At 32.8% G+C, this 22,371-nt stretch overlaps 1 long non-coding RNA gene across 1 annotated transcript; it reads left to right on the top strand.

Moving 5' to 3' along the window:
* The first annotated feature begins 12,783 nt into the window (after window positions 1-12,783).
* Window positions 12,784-13,343, top strand: LOC114745125 (uncharacterized). The gene is made up of 2 exons (XR_003740169.1): window positions 12,784-12,836; window positions 13,178-13,343. It is a non-coding gene; the product is annotated as an uncharacterized LOC114745125 (long non-coding RNA).
* The last annotated feature ends 9,028 nt before the right edge of the window (window positions 13,344-22,371 follow it).

The following is a 22,371-nucleotide window of genomic DNA, read 5'->3' as shown; positions in this document are numbered from 1 at the left end:
CATGTTTGGCTTTAATTAGATCTAGATTCGGTTAAAAAGAAGTTTTCAAAAGAAGTCTAAAATGTTATATATTATTTTAATTATATATAACAATAAGTTGCTTTTAAATAATAATTTTTAACACTTTTTGTCCTTGCTGAGCTATGCATGGTTCTTTAATATTCCCAGGGAGATGTCTCTATCAGATACGAAAAATGAAGAAGAGGCACACGTGGTCACTTCAAATAATGAACGAACTTCTTCAGCATATTTCTGATGAAAATATGTCACAAATAATATCAAGAACCACCACTGAGCAGCTTTCAATTTCTCTACGAACAAAGGAGGATAACGGTAAAAGAGATTCATAAAAATCCCATGATGTTAGTTTATGTAGTTGTGAGTTTTCTATCGCCAAAAGATAAAATATTGAGTAAATAGTATGACTACATATATTTTTATGCCTAAAAGTTTTGCATTTATAAACTAATTCTGTAAATCAAACTATGAAGGGCGCTTGTGGATAGAATCAAAGTCAATGGTGATTCCACTGTCTGGTACAATAATAATTGAGACACCCCTAGTGATTGCTGTGAAGAATGGTGTGATAGAAATGGTGGAGAAAATTCTCGAATTATTTCCATCAAGAATTAAAGATGTGAATTCGGAGGGAAAGAATATGGTTTTATTAGCAGTAGAATATAGGCAGACTGAGGTGTTCAGGTTTTTGTGCAAACAGAAATGGCTATTCGAAAGTCTGTTTTGGCAAGTAGATAAAGAGGGAAACAACACCTTGCACCTGGCAGCAAGGCTTGGAGTGGAGCTTGATTGGCTCAATCCTGGGGAAACACTTTCCAAGTCCAGAGAAATCAATTGGTTTGAGGTGTGTATCTATGTAGCTATTTGCTCCTAATGGGGTCAACGCGAAATCAACACGAAATTGAAAAAACATACTCATCTATTAGTGAATACATTAAATTGAGTTGGCGGTGCCAAAGATTTCTTTCACATGAGAGATTTAATGCAATGTGTATATATGGTGATGCAGTTTGTGAAGGCTTCGACACCACCTGGCTTTTGGGAGGGATACAATAGGAAAATGGAAACCCCAGAAGACATATTCAAAGAGAGTCACAAAGAACTAATGAGAAGCGAAGGAAAGTGGGCCACTAAAACCTCACAAGCATGTTCAGTGGTATCGACCCTAGTTGCGTCGGTGGCCGACGCCACAGGTACCAATGTGGCAGGCGGTTATGATGACAAAGGCTATGCAATCCTTAGAAACAATCCACTTATTTTTAGAACTTTTGCAGACTCTTCATTCGCAGCCCTCTTATTCTCCCTTCTTTCCACCATCTTCTTCCTGTCTATGGCTACTTCTCCTTCCCAATCTGTTCACACTTGGAGATTCATTCCTTTCAGACTCTACTTTGGTATGTATTCTTTGGGCATCGGTGGTCATCCTTTTGGTTATCACACAGCTCCCAACATTTCTTGGTCCCACATTGTCTTGCATGTCGAGGATTCCTGCCCCAAAACGCAAGACCAATCGTCCCATTGAGTACCAAAGGACCGAGAACAAGGAAAACGGCACCGATTTGAACAACCAAAATTAAGTGAAAGTTGGATTGTATTCATCACTATTGTCTGTGATTTGATGTTTTTATTTACTTGTCTGTAGTTTGAGTTTTTTAAGTGATTGTCTTGTATTTTATAACCTTCATCACTTTTGTTCTAAAAGCTTTTGGGTGTAATTGGATGTCTTTATTTCTTTTCTGTTTGCAATGATATGTGCAAGCATATGCTGTGGTTGGAGCTTTATAATTATTATATTTTTTTTTCCAGTAAAAATAGTTGTGCTAGTATATAAATGGTAATGATGCAGACCACTCACGCCTTCGAGTACCAAATGACCAAGAAAAAGGAAGTGTACTCCTAAACTATTCCTATAGCTATTTACATTATATGAATACCTCTTAACATTTGTAAGATGAGTTTGGGAAAAGAATTATAAATTTAAAAGATTGGTAGAAGTGTTATGCTATGTATTGGAGTGTTCTGCATAAGTTATAGGCATTGAGCTTAGTCTCAAAAGCCCATTTCATAGGGTCTGTCGTGCAGGTCTATATTTATATGGGCCTTGAGCTTTGTATTAAGAGCGGAGTCATAATGTTTTCTTATGAAACAAAGAAAAGTTTGGTTCTCTCCATTTTTCTGGGCTTCATTTAACAAAAACAAAATAGAATGGAATCTTATATTTAGAATTAAAGAAAACATCTTTATTAATTCTTATATTTAGAAACAGAAGTATCGTATTTCACTTTCTAATTATTTTTTGTGAAATTCCTAGAATGGTACTTTAGTCCTTTAGGAAAGGTTACATTGACTTAATATTCCTTTAACTTACTACTTTTGATCTTTAATATAAAAGCTAATTAAGGAGTTTGATTTAGTTCTAAATATAAAATTTTAATCCACTTTTGTTATTCAAATTTATAATTTCCAACAAAGAGTAGTTTCAATGTAAATGATTAAAGAACACATATTTGTTTTACATAAGTAACTTAATTGATTTTATTGAATTGATGATGTGATTGTGCAATCATGTGTTACATTCAGTAGTCATGGATTTGTCATGATTTTATTAGACGATTATATTATTCGGATTAGAGAACTTCACAACAAGGATACAAGAGATTTATGTATTTTTTATTTTTATTTTTCAAATTTACAATGGCAACGAGGATATGCCTGTTATTTGTTTAAACATATGGGTGGAATTGTCTCGTTACATGATATCTATGAGACCAGTGAACCCGCAGAATGAAATGCTTGGCTTCGGCTTTGGCCCATCACACACACACACACACACACGTGGTTCATCATTAATTAATATGATGGATGATTGCTTCCATGCCATCATCCATCAATTTATAATAAATTTGAATATCATGTCGTTGTGAACGTTATTTTAAGTGGGATGGCTTATTTATTGTTTTCACATTGACGAACAACACGACAACACATTCACAAGTTGGTTTACTTTTCACATTACTTATCACTATTTCCTTTCTTTTTTCATTTTAATTCACTTTTGCATTCTTTTTCTTTTTCTAGGCTATCATAATACAGCTAGAAGAGCATTAATAAATATAAAAAAGGGCTAATGGACAAAACTAACAAGCTATTTGTTAAGATGATAAAAGAATACAAGTTTGAATTTTGAGAAACATATTTACTAGGAAAAAAAATTAACAGCTCGATAAAAATTAGTTTCAAGTTTAAAATGATTTGAAAGACTCTTACTTACACCGAAAAAATTGCTAACGGACAAAACTTTAATGCTGTCAACAACATAGACCATGCAACGCAAATCGGTAATGGCCTTTTTGAGGGCTAACAACAACATATATATTCAGGCCCAGGGCCTATGTCTTGGACTTCAAAGATCTGGCAGATTAGAAGATATTTCATGGGTTGGGCTTTTATTTTCTTCGTTTGAAATAGTTTTATCTAACGCAAGGGCATAACAGTCTTTTTATTTCTCAATTTCATTTTCATTCATCTACATAGAATACACGTACCAAAAAAAAATTATACTAACATTCTATTTACTTTGTTCAATACATCAAAAATATTTTTAAACCAAATCCATTTATCTTCCTGTTTCACCTCTTTCTTGGAAAAAAAAAATATTTCTAGCATCAGATTTAGCGTGGCAAGTATGTTTGGGCCGTTGGACAGATAATATCCACAATTAGAGATTTTGTGCTACCTGATAAGTCCAACTAGATTACTGCACACGGGCGTTGCCGAGATAACCCCGTCCCGGCCTCTTGAAGCTGTCTCGATTCCAGTCGGATGGGACATTCGGCCCAAAAAAATTAATAAAAAAGTTGAATTGCTATTTTGAATTTATTTTTTTTGTCAAAAGTAATTAATCAGGGTCATATTCCCTTCCAAATATAATTTTAAATATTCAAATAACATGTTATTAAGTAATAGCAATGCATATTTGATATTTGATTTAACTAGTAAAATAGTCATGCTATTTCTTTTGTAATTTTCTTTTTAAGTTTTGATAAGTAGAGATCGATTGCTCAAATTTCTTCTTTTTTTTCTTCTTCATCATGTTTTCAAAATTTCTCAAAGGTAAATGTTACATGTGAAAGCCATTATCCTTGATTCCATTTAAGGCTAAACATACATTGACAAAAATGCAATATCATATCATATCACTTAATTTAAATTTTCTTAAAACACTTTCTCTTGTTTTTGTAAACATCAAGGAAAAAACTCAATGTAAAAAAAAAAAAAAAGAACCAGCTGGTTCAACCGGAAAATCAGGAAACCAGTCTGGGGTCTAGTTTGTTCAAGAGGTAAACCAGTCAAAATTTGAATCGATATTGAACCACTCAAATCGATCAAAACCGGTATTAAACTGAATGAACTGTTGGTTGGAGTGAGTTACCCGACTTAATTATTTTTCCCCTCCAACTTGCCCAAAGCCGCCTTGTTCTGTTGGAAAAATCCAAATCTGAAATCAAATTCTAGTCTCTTTGTCCCAGGTTGGAAAAAATAGACACAAAACCTTAAATTGTTGAACATGAATTGGAAAAAAAAAAGGAGAAGAGCTGAGGATGACAAGAGGAAATGGCTAAAGAAGGAAACGAACACATGAGTAGATGAGCACCTTCAAATCTTTTTTTTTTTTTTTACTTTCTTCGACTTGTGTCCTTCACTAAAAGGACTAGTAGTGCTTGATTTTGGATGGAGAAGATGCTTTGGCCTTTTAGAACAACTTAAATCTTAGGTATGACAATGCAAAGCTCTCTACTGGAAGTCTTTTTTTTTTTTTGCCCCCCATTTTGAAGGAGAAAACTTGGGGGGGGGGAGAGAGGAAAGTTGAAAAAGAAGAGGAAGCGTTTGAAAATTAAAAAGAATAAAAGATGACTTGACAAGGGATGAGCAACATGCATAACAAAGCAGAAAGAGAATATGATAATAAATGAATGAATGAGAAAATATTAAATATATTGTATAATATTTAAAAAGTTTGCAAATTGAAATTAAGTAAAAATGAATAATAAAGGTACAAATGTACCCCTAATCTTATTTTTTAAATGTATTTAACACCCTTTAAAATTGACTAGAAATTATTTTCCATTAAATTATATTATTCAATTAAGACTGGTTTGATTTTGAGTTGATTCCAGCCTGATTCACTAACACTTGAACCAGTACCTTGACCAGTTTAGTGCCCAGTTGTTCACTCAGCAAGTGCACGGGTCGTCACAAGTAATAAAGTGATGAATAAAGTATTGTTCCCATGAAGATTTGGTCACAAAATCTGATTAAGTGTTAATTATCACACTTTCGCCTAATTTTAGTTACACAAATATGTCAATAGTGAAGAAAAAGTATTTTCAAAATTAGAAATTAATTAAAAGAAAAAGCAAAAGTGAATCTTCAACTCCAAGGGCAAAATGGGTCCTAGGATTATTTATCCCCCTTGTATATCAAAAGCACTCAATTAAATCCCCATCATGTTTGCTTCTTAATTATAGATTAAGCTAGCCAAGGACACTAAATTTCCTATAAGTGCTCTCTCAAGTCTCTAAATAGATGTTTAGTTCAATTAATTCATTAATCTCTCAATTAATTAATTAAACCCCAATTTTCATTGCAAACCTTATATGACTATGTGAGGTTAATGAGTATATCTCTATCTCACTAACAAAACCATCCATTTAACTTGCAAAGTTCAGGTTCTTACATGATTAAACTTAAGTTCTATACTCCACTTAGCTCTTTCAAGCATCAATCAAGTGAACCCAACAATCTCATTAGTGGCCAATATAAAATCAACATAATTATATCATTAACCACAGATACAAAAAGGAAATGAGTACTTAGTCCATACAAGGGTTCAAAATAATCCTAGAATAGAAGCTTAGCTACTCATGCTTGGAAAACAACCATAACTACAAGGAATAGCTACAGCCATATCTGAAAAATGAAGAGAAAAGAAGAAGGAGACAGCAAAACCAAAGAAAATGGACTTGAATCTCTTTAAATCTTTAAATCTTGGCTTCCATAGCTCCAAATACCTCAAACCCTAGTAGAGCAATCTCCTAAAATGAGTCTTCAAAGGTGAAGAATGGTGAAACAGTGCATTCCTTCGAATTTTATAGTAAATGGAGCCCCAAAACATATGTTGTCTTCAAAATGCAGAGTATCACTAATTCTACATTGGCTGCAACCAACATTTCTCTGGGCTACGGCCAATTCCTTTCAGTCTTGATCTTGGCTATGGCCAAAATTTGCCTTGGCTACGGCTAATTGCTCTCTGGAATGTTGTTGGCTGAGTCTAACAATGCTTTGTTTTGCATCTCTTTTTTTTTTTTCAATTGTGTCATGGCTTCCTATGTATCTTTTCAACTTCATGGGATTAATATTTGCTTCAAATGGCTCCATTGGCAAACTTCAACCACCTAAAAAAACAAGACAAACTATTAAAGCCAAGTTGATGAACTAAGGGCAAAATATTCACAATGAACCAAAAATCCATAACTTTAGCTGAAGTATTAACTATGCATATTTTCCCATCGTAAATAATTCCAAATATGCATTAATTCACCTCAAAAAAATGATAATTAAGGGAAAATGTGTTGAAATAACATGAATTTTTCAAGGTTAACACTGGTCCGGGTTTATATTCCTTAAAAAAACTTATTCAAATGTAACTTCTATTTACTTCTTTAAACTTAATATTTATATTTTTTGCACTGTTAGAATATATAAACAAAAATTTAAAATATATATACATATATATATATGTATATATCCCAAGACAGGACAGAACAAGGCCGTTCCGTGTCCCTTTTTCTCCCGACTTTCATCTTGTCTGGATGAGAGAATATGAATAGCTCTAGTTATATAGACTAATGTCTATATGAAAGTAATAATTTTTATGACTTGTCCATGCCTTTTGATATAGAGGTCCCACATTAGGGTTCATATGAATCAGAAAATGTTTTTAGAAAAATTATCCTTAATTTGGTTTATGTTATAAAACTAAAAAAAGAGTAAAAAAAAATAAGAGAAGACAATAAGGGAGAATAGAAGATAGAAGTATTTGTTATTCCATTCAAGGTGCTAAGTACATGATACATGAACCTTTATTTATTGGCACAACTTTACATTTTTGATAGAATCTACAGATTACATAATAATAGGAGATAATTGTGCGATATAAAGATAATGGGAGATATTAGAGATGATAGGACATATAAGAGATAATAAGAAATATATGGACATCCACAAAGATATTATTATATTTATAATACTTTCCCTTAGATGTCTATTATATATGAACGTGCTTCATGAAAAGACAAAAAAAATTCAACTAGGAAAAATCCTGTGGGATAAAAAACTCAGTAGAAGAAAAAAAGTATATCATTCATTGATATACTATGTGGTGCTGTCTCATTAACAACCTTATAAGGAAACTTAGTGGGACAAAACCATAGACAAAGAAAAAAGAATATAGTATGTATCAACTCCCTTTCTTAGTAACATCAGTTGACATCTTTAAGTTTGCAAAGTCTAATATAAAGAATAACCCTTCCAGATATTGTAGTGAGATAAAAATGTCAAATATAAATTCATAACCTTTTGAAAATCATGAGACAAATACCCTATTTGTGGTCTTCCGACATGTGAATCATACTGTAATCGCTTGACATGAGGATCAAACAAGAATCCTTTATCTATATAGCTAGTAAGATTAGTCTTAGATATATTGAGATAATATCACCTCCAAATCCTTAAAGTAATGAAGAATGTGCTTAACTTCATTTCAATGTCTTCGTATTCTTGAAGGACTATATCATGCTAATTATCAAATGATATATCAAGTTTTGTGTGGCTAGCTAAATATATAAGTGCTCTAGTAACACTAAGAAATGATTAGTTCTTGACTAAGTATTTATTTACCACCTTCTGGAGATCTAAATGGATTTTTAGTCCACATCAAAAGATCTTGTAACTATTAGAGTACATAATAGATGTGACTTATCCATATTTATTCCTTCCAAATCTTTGATTTCAAATTTTTTAAAGCAATTTACTGCTTTTGTAAACTTTTTTTAAGTTTTGATGCCATTTATATCATCAACATAATAAACCCATATTCAGATCTTCTTATACATGAGCAATTTGAAATATTTTTATATCATTGTTTCAACCGATATTTACTAAATTGGTTATATCACATATGCCTCCATATAAAGACTTGTTTGGAGGCTTGTTTAACTTGATTGAATAGTGTTCTTGGGAACATAATGTATGCTTCTGAAAAGTTGAATCCTTTAGAACTTTTCCTATATTGTGATCCATATCTATTCGTATATTAGATTATTTTGAACTCACACAAGGATTTGAATCCTTATGAGATTCACGTAAAATTTCACCTTATTCTCTTTATCAAAATTTTATAACCACATTTCTCCAATTTTTTAAATCATGCTTATTAGAATTTTTTTCTTCCATTCCCTTCCTTCCAATTCCCTCGTACTAAATATAGGGTTTATAAGTCTTATTGTTGACTTTAACTGATTGATGATTTTTTGGCAAAACAAAAAAAGAAAAACTGATTGATGATTTTATTTGATCGAGTTACATATCCAACATATGAAGATTATCTTCATTCTTTCTCTTAATTCAACAAAAATGTTAGGCGTCGAAGTAATGTTAACAAATTTTGTGACTTAATATTTGCAGAAAATCAAATAGATATTTTGGCCACCAAGTTTGCCGATTTCCTGCTGCCGGTCCTCATACCAGCCTACGTGTGAGTCGTGCCATTTCTGCTGATAATCTTCTTGATAATCCGGCTGCTGTTACCATTTTCTGAAGCAGGTACCCCATATCATACCTGGACAGTTTATTATTTGAGTCAAAAGTATATACTCTTGTTTTTAATATAAGAGTTTACTTGACTTTTATTTTAATTTTAAATATAAAACCCTAATCCACTTTATCTCTTGTATTTATTCATTTTTTTCAAGATAGTCTTTATAATAATTACAGTTATAGTCAATACATTTGATTGGCAAAAATATTTTAGAAAAGACAACATCTATCTATTACAAATAACTAATTTAACTAATTTTCTTAATATACTCAAATTAGTTAATTAGTTCTCATATTAAGAACCAGAGGTAGTATATTTTTAGTTTTTTAATTTTATATAAAGATTCAGCTTAGTCCTTTAACTTTAAAAAATGCATATTTTTAGTATTTACCTCTAAAAATGTTAATTAAAAAAATGATAATATTAATGTATTAAAATTTAAATGTTGATAAATTTTTCTCAAATACTAAAATATTAAAGTTAATTTTAAAAACAACCCTAAGTGTTGCCAAAATTTATAATTTTAAAACAAGTAGGACTAAAAATATATTTTTTAAACTTAAAAGATTAAACTAAACCTTATATAAAGTTAAAAAAAAATCAAATGTATACATTTTCCGTTTACTCAATAAAATCATGCGCATATATACTAGTATGATTCGTCAAACTGTCCCCCCCCCCAAAAAAAAAGTGGGAACCACCGAAGTATATTTTTTTCTCTTTTCTGTTTAGTTTAAGTTGGATCTAGATCCCGGAAAAAAAAAACATTTTGTGGGGGAAAAAGTCTAATAAAATGAACATATCTTATTTTAATTATATATATAATTATAAATTGGTTTTAAATAATGATTTATTTTAGAGCATTTTGTCCCCACTACTGACCTACAAGTCCTTAGTATTGCGAGGGAGTTGGCTTCTACGAAAAATGAAGAAGAAGCGCACATGGTCACTCCAAATAATGAAGGAACTTCTTCAACATGATTCTGATGAAGATATGTCACAAATACTATCAAGAACCGCCACTGAGCAGCTTCCAATTTCCCTGCAAACAGAGAAGGATAACGGTAAATAAAAGGATTCATGAAAATCCCAAGATGTTACTTCCCATATATAGGCCTTGACATTCTAGGAATCATAAATCATTCTTCATCACCTGCATTAATGATGGTCACAAAATCTTTTACGATAAATTATGACGATTTGTGAATTCCTATCGCCAAAAGATAAAATATTGAGTAATTATATACTAATTGTCTGTCAAAAGGTCTTGCTATTATATATATATATATATATATATATATTAATTTTATGATTTGGACTGTGGCGGACAGAGTCAGAGTTTGGCACAATAACAATTGAGACACCCTTCATGACTGCGGCAAAAAACGGTGTTATAAAAATTGTGGAAAAAATTCTAGAATTATTTCCATCGAGGATTGAAGATGTAAATGATGAAGGAAAGAACATAGTTTTACTAACAGCCGAATATAAGCAAATAAAGGTATTCAGGTTTTTGTACGAACAAAAATGGCTAAGTCGGAGTCTATTTAGGCAAGTAGATAAAGAGGGAAACAATGCATTGCACTTGGCAACGGGGTTTGGAGTCGACCCTCATTGGATCAATCTTGGGGAAGTATAATATCCCAAATTTTATAGATTTGACTAAAGCATGATAAAAGAGAAAATTTTAGAGAAATTGTTGAGATTAAGACCCTTAAAATATGATCTGAATAATTATAAAGTTAATTTCAAGAATTTAGGACCTATATTCTTGGAAAATTCAAGAAAAATAGTTAGAGGATAATTTTTGAGCTGAGATTTTAAAATAATTATTTCATGGACTAAAGAAGCTAATGGAAGAAGAAAATTTATATAAAAAGTCCAAGTTTGACTTCTGGAATTATTTGATTTTCCTAGAAAATAGAGAAGGATCAAATTGAAAGAAAATAAAGACCAAAGGGCATGATGGTTATTTCACATCCCTTGTCCCTTTTAATCTGCCAAAAATGCCTCCTCCCTTCTCATTCTCCTCTGCTACCGACTTGAATAAGGCTTTGTTTGGTTCGGCGGAAGGGAGGGGAGGGGAGGTTAATTAGAGGAAGGGAAGGGGAGGGGAAGGGAGGTCATGGTTTTGTTTGGTTGGAGGGGAGGGGAGGGAAAGGGAGATTTCTTGTTTGGTTCATAAGAGAATGGGAGGGGAGGTAATTATAAATTGACAAATATGTTCTTATCTCTATATTTAGACTGATTTATTTTTTTATTACAATATTTATGTCAAAATTGTTATTTCTTAATTTATCAATTTTAAAAAAACCAATTACCTCACTTATATGTGATAAAAAAAATAAAACTCAAAAATTAGAAAATATGATAAAAAAATTTAATATTCTATCTCATTAATTTTATAAATATATGTATTAATATATATGATATGTATATATTATATAATTATAACACGCACGTTATGATATATATATATATATAAATATATATGCATGTTATCTGAGATTATAATACAGACGCTATGATATACAATTATAATACACACATGTTATGGTATGTATATACTAATATATATGATATGTATATATTATAGTATTATAATTATCAAATATTATTAGTGACTAAAAAGAGAAAGAAGTGAAAAAAAGATTTTTAATAAGATAGACAAACTTGGAATATTGAACAGTTAGAATGGGTAATTTAGTCAATGTTAGATATAATATTTATCTCCCCTCCAAAAAACCCTAAATTTGGAGGGGAGCATGGGGAGGGAAGGGGAGCACTAAAAGACAAATTTCTTCCCTCCCCTCCCCTCTATTTTTCCCAACCAAATACATTTATTTCCTCCCCTCCCCTCCCCTCCCCTCCTCTCACCTCAAAAACCCTCCAACCAAACAAAGCCTTAAAAGGAGAAGGAACAGAGAAAGCTTGAAAGGACGAGAGGAAGACGAGCGACCACGAGGAAGAATCAGAGGTGTTTTCTTTGCATGTAAGCGTGCTTTTCTGATTAAGGTGAGTCCTTCAAGCTTTCGTCTATCCTTGTTTTCTTTGATTGGGCCTTTATGGGAGTGGAAGAAATAAATAAAAATCCTGCCTTAGGGAGAGAAATTCAAGAATCGCATGAAAGCTTTGACCGAAGCATAAATTTGGAGTTGTGTGAGAGTAGTCCTGCACTTTTATGCTGCTGTATGTGTTTTTTTTTTTCTGGTACCTGATTGCCGAAACAGGGGATGGTTGATTCAGGGGGTTAGCTTCGGACTTCTCTTTCCTTGGGTATAAGGCTGAATATTGATGAAATTGAAGACAGGTTTTATGACCCACATATATAGGAAATTGCTCTTGGGCTGATTCTATTTTAATGACATTCTCGAAGATGTCTTTGAACCAATACCTTCATTGTTTTATGCGGATGGCATGGGTTCGATACTTGAAAGGTGAATGAATAGGAATAGTATGATTATAAAGATTAAATAATGTTATAGGATATCTTGGAGGAAAGGCCGTGAGGTTTAATGACAAAAAAAAAAAAGGGAGATGTAAGAGATATATGTATATGTGTGTGGGTGGGTGTTTGGCTGTTGTCCATGTCAAATCTGGAAAAATTTTCCAGATTTGCTTAAGAATGTGGCGTGAAATATAAGAAGGAAAGAGAGATGATTAAACCTCAATGTAGACATATTAAAATATTTTTGGAAGCGTGGGATGCTATCCAAAATTGTTTAAATTGTGAAGATAGATATTGAAATCTGGAAAAAAAAAAGTTTATAGATTAGCAAGGTTGCTGAATTATTTTTGGAGACTAGGAATAAATGATATACATATAAATATTAATCTGCCCTTGCCCATATAATTTATAGGATTTGATATTTGCTCAAATCCTCAAAAAGAGAGCCAAGGAAGAAGCAAGGGGAAGTTAGTGCGGAAGAAAACGCAAAAGGTAGTAACTCTTTTCCCTTAATGTGATTGTGCATTGATTGCCATATGCTTGGATGTGCCTTTATGCTAATATTGCATGAGAACATGTAAGTTGCCTTTGCATGATAATAATTGTCATGACAATATGCGTTGGTTTTCATTTATTTTGGAATGTGGGCGCAATAGATAGCGATTGGCTATATGGGTGTATGGTGTATGTGCATCATTGATTATATTTGGATGCAAGGTGTTGTTCTCTTTGGCTTGTGTAGCATGTTGTTTGTGATCTTGTATGATTACGTGAAGGAAATTTGTTACTACTGAGATTCTTTAGAATCTCACCCCTTCTTCTATGTAATACAGCAAGAGCAAGTACTCCTAAAGGCAAAGGAAGTAGTGATCGGTGGAGTTTAAAGGTGCAGGTAGCTGGCGATCTTTTGTGTGTATATATATTTTGCTTAAAATGCATCTTATTTTGAAGTGAAGATATATTGTATATCTATTTTGGTATGTAAATATTCCTCCATAAGGAGGTGGCTAAGGGTAGATAAACCATGGTAACTACTATTGAAGGCAATGATCAATATTTTGATATATAGTTATTATTTTGTCTAAAATTATATGTATCTGTATATGTAACTCGTTGTACAAGCCTATGGTTAGAATATTGAATGTTAGATCCTACTGGCTATAATTGATTTGATATGGGATCCAAAAGGTTGGACGGAAAAAGAATGGGTTCGATGGTTGAATATGAACCATGGGTCTTAGACGGTTTTTACCGTTTTTTGTAAAAGGGTTAAATTGGGTACTCAAACTACTAGACAGGTTACTTTGAAAGTAAATTTTGAAAGATTTAAAACTTTTCAGAAAATCCCATTCCTTGAACAGGATCAGACTGACAGACTTCGTATTTGGGAACTTAAAAAAAAAAAGTCTTCCCAAGAATTGGAACCTAGCTTTTAATGATTAGAGATTGAACAGAATAACTCTATTGGTGTATAAGGGATAGTCGTGACAGAAAGCATACTCCATATCAAGGGAACTAATCAATTGGTTTGAGTTGCGTATGTATCTGTTTGCCATTAATTCTTCTTCGATTGATGAGGTCAACCTGAAAAACCATAAATCTTCACAGTGCAGATGTTTGAAGCAAAGCTGTGAAAATTTGTGGACATTATGAAAAATGACCGAACATTAAATACTTCTATATATTTTGGAAGCTTGTTTGTGGCTCATGACATTTGACATTTATTATTAGATGAAGGGGTAAATTTATTCATTATAATATCAAAAAAGAGCAGAAAACATCATAATAAAATATTAGATGTAAAAATACATATGAATATTTTAAAACATTAAAAAATACTACCTCAGTTGATTCTTTCAAGCATCTGTTATTTTTTTATTTGGTGGGACCCACTTTGTCAGATCAGCTTAGTGCTCTTTCTTACATTTGTCAATCTCTCTCCCCCTCTCATCCTTCCCCATCTCTCTTCTCTCTTTCCCCCCACCAAGCCCCATAACCGACCACTCTCGGCTCTGCATGTCTCGCTCTCATCCTTTCCCTCTCTCCTTCTTCTCTCTATCCTCACACCAACCGCCATGGTCCAATATAAGTTGTCGACTAAACATATCAAGCACGCCTGCGACAATTCCGCTTCACTGTCATCGACTTTTTAGTGGGGAGCAAAATGATGACAGTAGAGAGTGGCGTCCTTTCCGAGAGACCTGATTAATGAGACACCAAGTAATGTGTTGACGTTGCCGTATACACTGTACTGCCGGTGGTGGGGATTGATAATGGGGGGTTAGAGATGAGGAATATGATGTGACAGTGAGCTCAACGTTGTGGTAAGTATGTATATCACCAACGGGAGCATTGATCAGGCAAGGACGGATCCGAATTTGGAGAGATTCTCAAAGCAGCAAGAATGAAGAGGAAGGTGTTTGGGAATGTAGATGTGGAGAAATATGAATCTGAAGATGAAGTCGGTCTGGGGCTTGGAGTTCTCTTGGCAGCCATTGGAGGATACCTGAAGGAAGTATGAGAGATAACATGAGAGAGAGGGAGAGACAGAAAAGGGGAGGGGAGAGAAAAAGTGTTGGAAGTTGATTAACAAGGAGTGTGTGTGTGTGTGAGAATATATCTGCACTACCGGGCCACCAAGTTGACAGCTTGAACGAAGAGATCAAGTTGCTGTGTCCAGTGAAGGTGTTGTTTTGCAAAGGCATCAGATGAAAACCGAAGGTGTTCTAATGAAGTTGTTCATTATATGACCCTTACAAGTATTAGAAAGAGGGACAAAGAAAGGACTAAAACATGGGTCGTCTCTCATCTGATACTAGTAGTACATATATTCATATACACACATTGTTAATTAAAGAGACTTTGAAGTTGTTAATAATAAAGGCCGTCAAAAATTAAGTACAAATATTATTATTTTATTTAAATAACTTTTAAATATATAATTTTATGAAAAAACTTTAACAAAAAATTAAAAAAACAGAAGGAGAGAATGAGAGTCGAAGGATAAGAGATTAAGAGGGAGGGGGGAGAGGAGAGAGAAAGGACGAGAGACACAGATAGTGACAAAGGTAAGATAAAAGAATGTACAGCGCTGACGTAGAGGACAAAGTAGAATCAATGGAAATAGTATTTGTGCTCCGTTTTGAAATGTCTATATGTATTTTTTCACACAGCATTTTATTATGATGTTTGGTACTCTTTTTTAATATTACAATAAGTAAAGTTACCTTTTTACCCTTTATTATTTGTCCTTTGTTTGCAATAATGTACCATTTGAAGATCATGTTGTAATTTAATTTGGTTTTGTTTTAGGGGGAGTTTTAATTTGAGGGCCTTAAGAGGCTATATTTTTGTATTTAGAAAGGGTGTGGTTTGGGAGATGGCTAGAAGGAAAGTAAATTTTCTTACCAAATAGGCATTGATCTCGCCTCTCGCCAAATCCAAATCCATAAATATCGAAGCTAAGTGTCAGCAGAGAGGAGAGATCACCTCTAGGAGACTTGAGAAAACACCATTTGAGGCATCTTTGAAATACCTGGGGTTAGGGTAGAGAGAGTAGAGTCACGGAGATTTGGACACTTTGCTTTACAGACACTTTTGATGGTCTCAAATACTCAGCCCTTCAAAATTTGTATATGATCGAGTGCTTCGACGGTCGAAAATCTGTATACTCTTGTGGCAGAGTGGTAAGAGATTCTAGGAATCGTCGCTGAAGGCTAGTGGAATCATGTTGCATCTTAAAATTCTAAAACCTAAGTTTATGAGTCCCTTCATTTTGTTACATTTTACTTACTTACCTAACATTATTTGATGTGAAACTTCCCACTTCAACTTGAATCCAATCACATCATGACATTTACAAGTGATAAATATCCCAATTATTTAATTACTCGATCCGGTTAATTAAATTACTCAATACGGGTCATAGATTTGAATAAGATAAGTTGGTCACTATGAGAACCCAATGATGAAGTTATACAAGTGAAGTTGAAAACAATATACTCCTCCAGTCCTTATTATAAGACCCCATTTGACTTTTTATTTGGTCCTAATTATAAGACCCCAATCCATTTTGTCTCTTATATTTATGTATTTTTTTCCAAGATAGTCCTTCTAATAATGATAGTTTTAGCCAATATACTTAATTAGCAAGGATATTTTAGGAATGACAACACTTATTTATTATAAATCACCAACTTAACTTACTTCCTTAATCTCCTCAAATAAGTCAATTGGGTCTTATAATTAGGACCGGAGGAGTAATACTTATAGAAGTCAAACTCCAGTATGACGGAGCTAGAATATGCTTACACACACATGTCAAACATAGAAGAAATAAAAACACGAAATCACACGCAAAAGCTTTTAAAATAAAAGTGATGATGTTTGAATAATATATAAGCTGGACGCACACTTAATTTTGGTGGTTCAAATCTGTACCGTTTTCCTCATTATTGGTCCTTCGATACCCAATGGGAGGAGTGACCACGTGTCTAGGGGTAGGAATTGGCCGAAAGCCAGTGAAATAATGCTCTTAAATTTGTCGCTTTCCGGTTACTTTAAAAATTAACCGAATTAATGTAATATAATGCGCAATCTGGGTTGTATTCACTTTGAGGAGCTGAAAACAAAAGTAAATCGTAGTAAATAAATGCAAGTAACCTAAATTATAAAAAGGATTTTTTGTTTTTATGAATTGCTAACTAAATGCTATGAATTAAATTGAAATTAAAAATACTTTTTTTATTTTTATATAAAAATGATTAAAATGAATGAAGATGAAAGAAATGAAAATGAAACACATGAATAACAATGATAATAATTAATCCTCCAATTCAACAACGCAGACAATCCTCACTCCAAAAGATACGAGAGTTAAAACAATGAATTAAGAATTACAATTAAGCTTTTAATCCAACAATTGAGCCACCTCGAATTGCTATAAAATATTTTCTTAAAATTCCAACTTACTAACTGCAACCAGGATAGTAAAATGAGATTAAGAATACTAAAGACCAATGCTTAATTATAACTCTTAAATTCAAAATAACAGAATTAAAGTTAGCAAGAGACAATATGATCCAAGATTCCAAACCACCTCAGAAGATCACAATATATTAACTCCAAAGTCAATGCAAATGTCATAACCACAATATTATAATTGAAATTAAAGCTATAAACAGCATAATGTTAAATGCTAAACAATAATTCAGCCACAATAATCTCCAAATATAATCAGATTTAACAATACAAATTTTTCAATAATCAAAATAACTATCCTAAGACCTAGGAACTGTTAAATAATTATTGGACAGAAAATTAAAGCAACCAAAACTCCCCTTTGATGATCAGAGCTCCTTCCATTGTTGTTGAATTAGAGAATTATTAAGCCACGATCTGTCATAAAAAATGCCACAATCAATACTCTATTACAAGCTTCCAAGAAAGAACACTGTTCACGCTCAATCCTTCACGCTGCTGGCACTCTGTTCATGTCGAGAAGGAGAAGAAGATGATGGATGGTGCGTCGAGCTCCCCTGGTCGTCTCGTGTTCTCCCTCTGGTTCTGAATCTCTTTGCATCTCAGTCCACACCGTCTGCTCGTGCCTCTCTCTTTTTACTTCTGCCGATGTCACTCTTGTGATGATGATGAATAGTAGGTTGTTTGGGGGAGCAAAACGCAACGTTTTGCTCACTTTTTTAAATTATTTTTTATTATATATTTTCTCTTTTTTATTTTTATTTTTATTTTTAAATTTTTCAAAAACCTGCAAACAAAATTCAAGAATAAGGTAGCATTAATTGTTCTCAAAAAATCAATTAGTCACAATTAAACCAAAATATGACAATTTTGCTGCTATAAAATAATAATTCAAAATAAAACATATTAAATCAATTAACAATCAATTAAGGCCAAAATGACTAATTAAGTTGACAAAACCTATATAAAAGATATCAAAATATATAAAAATAATTGAGTTTGTGAGCCAGACATTGGGGTATCTAACAATGCAGGGAGCTGTGTGACAACATAAATGATGATAAGCAATGAGGAGATAACGTAAAATGGAAGAATCGCGAACAATTTTGGACTTTGGACATTGTCAATGAAGAAATCACCGACACAGAAAGAGGACCACAAAAAAATGATGGAGATAAACATGAGGTACATGCCAATGTAAAGCTTGAAAGGAACATATCCCAAACAGGAAAAAGAAGGGGAAGGAGAAGCAATCACAGACAGGAAGCAGATGGTGGAGATGAGAGAAAAGAAGAAGGCCGCGAAAGATAAAGAGACAAAACTTTGGAATGCATTGTTTCTTCCAAGGACTGCATAGCCGCCTTTGGCATCATAACCACCTGGCACATTGGCACGTGTGGCAAAAGCCACCGTGAAAACTATGGTGGATATCATAGAACATGCTTGTGAGGTTTTAGCCACCCACTCTATCTCACTTTTCACAATTTCCTTATGACTCTCTCTGAAGATGTCAGAAGAGATCTCCATTTTCTTATTGTAACTCTCCAACAAAACGCGGGGCATTGAGTCCTTCACAAACTGCATCACCATGTATAGACACATTACCATTTACTTACCAAGTTTAGATATTTTGATATCAAATAAGTCTTTGAAATAATGATACGCTTTAATTTATTCATTAATAAGAATTTCTTGGTGAGTATTCTAATGTCGACCCCGTTAGTAGCAAAAATAGATAGATACGCACCTCAAACCAGCTATTTTCCCCTGATATGGACGGAGCTTCTTTACAATTGAGCCAATCATGCTCAACCCCAAACCTTGCTGCCAGGTGTAACACATTGTTTCCCTCTTTATCTACTTGCCTAAACAGCCTTTCAGTTAACCATTCCTGTTCGCACAAAAACTTGAATACCTTTGTTTGCCTGTATTCTGTTGCTAGTAGAATTGTGTTCTTTCCCTCAAGATTCACATCTTTAATCCTCAAGGGAAATAATTCTAGAATTTTGTCCACCATTTCCACCACATCATCCTTGGCAGCAATCATTAGAGGTGTCTCAATTGTTATTGTACCAGATGCTGGTGCCACCATTGACTATGACTCTCCATCAATGCCATTCACAATCCAAATCACAAAATTAGTTTTCGGCATAACAATAAAATTATAATATCTATTCGATGTTTCATTTTTTTGTGATAAAAAATTAAAAATACGTCATAAATTTGATATAAAAATTTCGTAACCATCGCTGCAAGTGAAAAATGATTTATGATTGCTAAATTGTCAAATTCTATACATGAAAAGTATAAATATAATGCTTTATAAACTGATGTTTGAAATTTTCATGAATCATTTTACCATTAAGTTCTTCTCGTTGCAAGGAAATTGAAAGATGTTCAGAGGCACCTCTTGATATTATTTGCGACATATCTTCATCAGAAGCATGCTTAAGAAGTTCGCTCATTATTTGAAGCGACCATGTGTGCCTCTCTTTCATTCTTTGCAGGATAGAGAGCCATATCCTTAGGACTGTTCAGTACATAAGTCAGTACTCAGTAGGGACAAACAATTTGCAAAAAATTATTATTTAAAAGCAATGTATAATTATATATAATAAAAATAAAAAATGTTCATTCTAGACTTTTTCAGTTTTTCCCCAAAACGGTTTCTTTCCGGATCTTGATCTAACTTGAACAAAACATACAAAGAGACAAAGAAAAATATGCTTTGGTGGCTCTCGTGTGTTGGGTGGGACTCACTATTCCTCTCTCCTCTGTTTATTTGCACTCTAAGTTAAAATAAACTTTGTATGTATGCTCTTGCATGACATGGCCTACCTTGTAACACCCAGAATAGCAGAGAGTATTCCAATGCGTAGTCTGCAAGATCTGCAAATATTAAGTCATAAAATGTGTTAGTCTCTTAACATATTAATACAATAATAAAGCATATCCCACTTGATTTTTGTTGAACTAAAAATATATATAGAGTGAAGATATTCTTTATTTTGGAAATGTAAATGATGAAATGATGGATATGTTAAAGTCAACAACAAGATTTAGAGTTGTCATCATCTCGATTCCTGCTTAGACTCAAATACCTATAAGAAGTGTGTTGATAATTCGGCTCACTATACAGAAAAGCAGAAAATTAGTGATTGATTTAATTTAGTAACAAAATTTTCATCGCTAATCAAAATTAGCAACAAAATTTAATTAGCTATAGAATTAATTAATGACAGAATTTTTTGTGATGAAAGTTAGTGATGAATTACTGAAGGAAGTTAGTGACAAATTTCATCATTGATAATTTCTGTCACTAATCCTTTTATAATAAAATTAGCAATAGATTAGCGACAAAAATATTCTGTCACTAAATTTCATCAATAATTTTAGTAACAAAATTTGTGATAGAATGGAATTCTATTGCTAAATTCTATTCTGTATTCTCATATTGGAGATAAACTTGTTTAAGGTATAGTCGGATATATTCAAGATTTGTACATAATCAGTAGTACGACTAAATGTTTTAAAAAAATTATTATCTAAAAAATCTTATATAATTATATATAACTGAAATAAAACATGTTCATTTTATACTGTTTTCCTCCCAAAACGATTTCTTTCCGGACCTAGATCTAACTTGAAAGTTGAAACAAACATGTAAAGAGAGAGAAAAAAATTTGCTTTGGTGGGTCTCACGTGTTAGGTGATGCTCACTTTCATGCAATGCTGGGAATTTGCAGCAGATGTAGGGACAGATCTATAACATGCACGTTATTTCGAATGAATCATTCAACAATAATACAAATTATATCAGTGTGCCTATATATATATATATATATATATATATATAGGCATTAAATAAACTGTATATATACACTCATGCATGACATGGCCTACCTTGCATCACAAATAGTAACGTCAGGAATAGCGGGAGGAACCACGGCAACATATAATTGACCAAGATGTTTCCTTGATTTTCTGTAAATATTAATTCACAAAATTTGTTAGTGTCTTAACATATTACTACCTCCGGTCCTTAATATGAGATTTTATTTGACTTTTATTTTTGTCCCATATATAAGTCTCCAATCCATTTTATCTCTCATATTTACATAATTTTTTTAAGATAGTCCTTCTAATAATTGTAGTTTTGGCCAACACAATTGATTAGTAAGGATATTTTAGGAAAGACAACACCTATTTATTACAGATAACTAACTTAACTTCTTTCTTTAATCTCATCAAATTAGTCAGTTAGCTCTTATAATTAAGACCGGAGGTAGTATTTAACAATAAACCATATCCTGCTCGATTCCCAAACACCATTTGTTAAATTAAAACAAAAGGCAAGTTCTTTAAGCTGATGCTAATTTAAATAAATGCACATTTGTGGACAAAAGAAAATAGCCAGGGAGTAACGTGAAGCATACTTACCTTTTTGCAACTCTTCGAACGTCGTGGCCTGATTCTTCTCCTCAACTTTCAAAAGCCCTTAAAATTGAAGTCCCAAACAAACAAGCCACATATACTATTATTACCACTACCACTACACAATATATATATATTAATTACAATATGCTGCCTTTTGTGTTTAATTATGAGACACATTCTAGAAATTTTGCTTGGTCATTAATATAAAAAACTTCATATATTTTGTGAAGTATTGACGGGTCATTTCTAGAAATGTTTTGTATATCTAATTGGTCCATTTGTGTGGAATATTTGACTTTATACATATTTGTACTCTTGACAAACGTGCTATTTTTGGTTTTGAAATGAGGCCATGCAAAACAAAGCAGAAATGTCAACCGTATTCAACTTTATAAAATGGAACCTTCAAATGTTGTTGCGGCAAGCTCGAAATGCATAAAATCACAAACATATAGGATTCCCGTTACAGACACAAACCTTACCATAAATTGGATGAATAAGGATTGATAGTTCAAGGAGGTCAGTACTTTTGAAATCTAAACGCTTTGCTGCTAGGAGATGAAGTGGAGACAACCCTTCCTTGTTGCGTCTCGTCCCTCTCACAAGATCT

Source organism: Neltuma alba, unplaced genomic scaffold, assembly GCF_004799145.2.
Source record: "Neltuma alba isolate B1F8T4 unplaced genomic scaffold, ASM479914v2 tig00004532_pilon, whole genome shotgun sequence".
NCBI classification, from domain to species: Eukaryota; Viridiplantae; Streptophyta; class Magnoliopsida; order Fabales; family Fabaceae; genus Neltuma; species Neltuma alba.
Note: the sequence above shows the minus strand (reverse complement) of the source record. Positions and strands in the feature narration are given on the sequence as shown.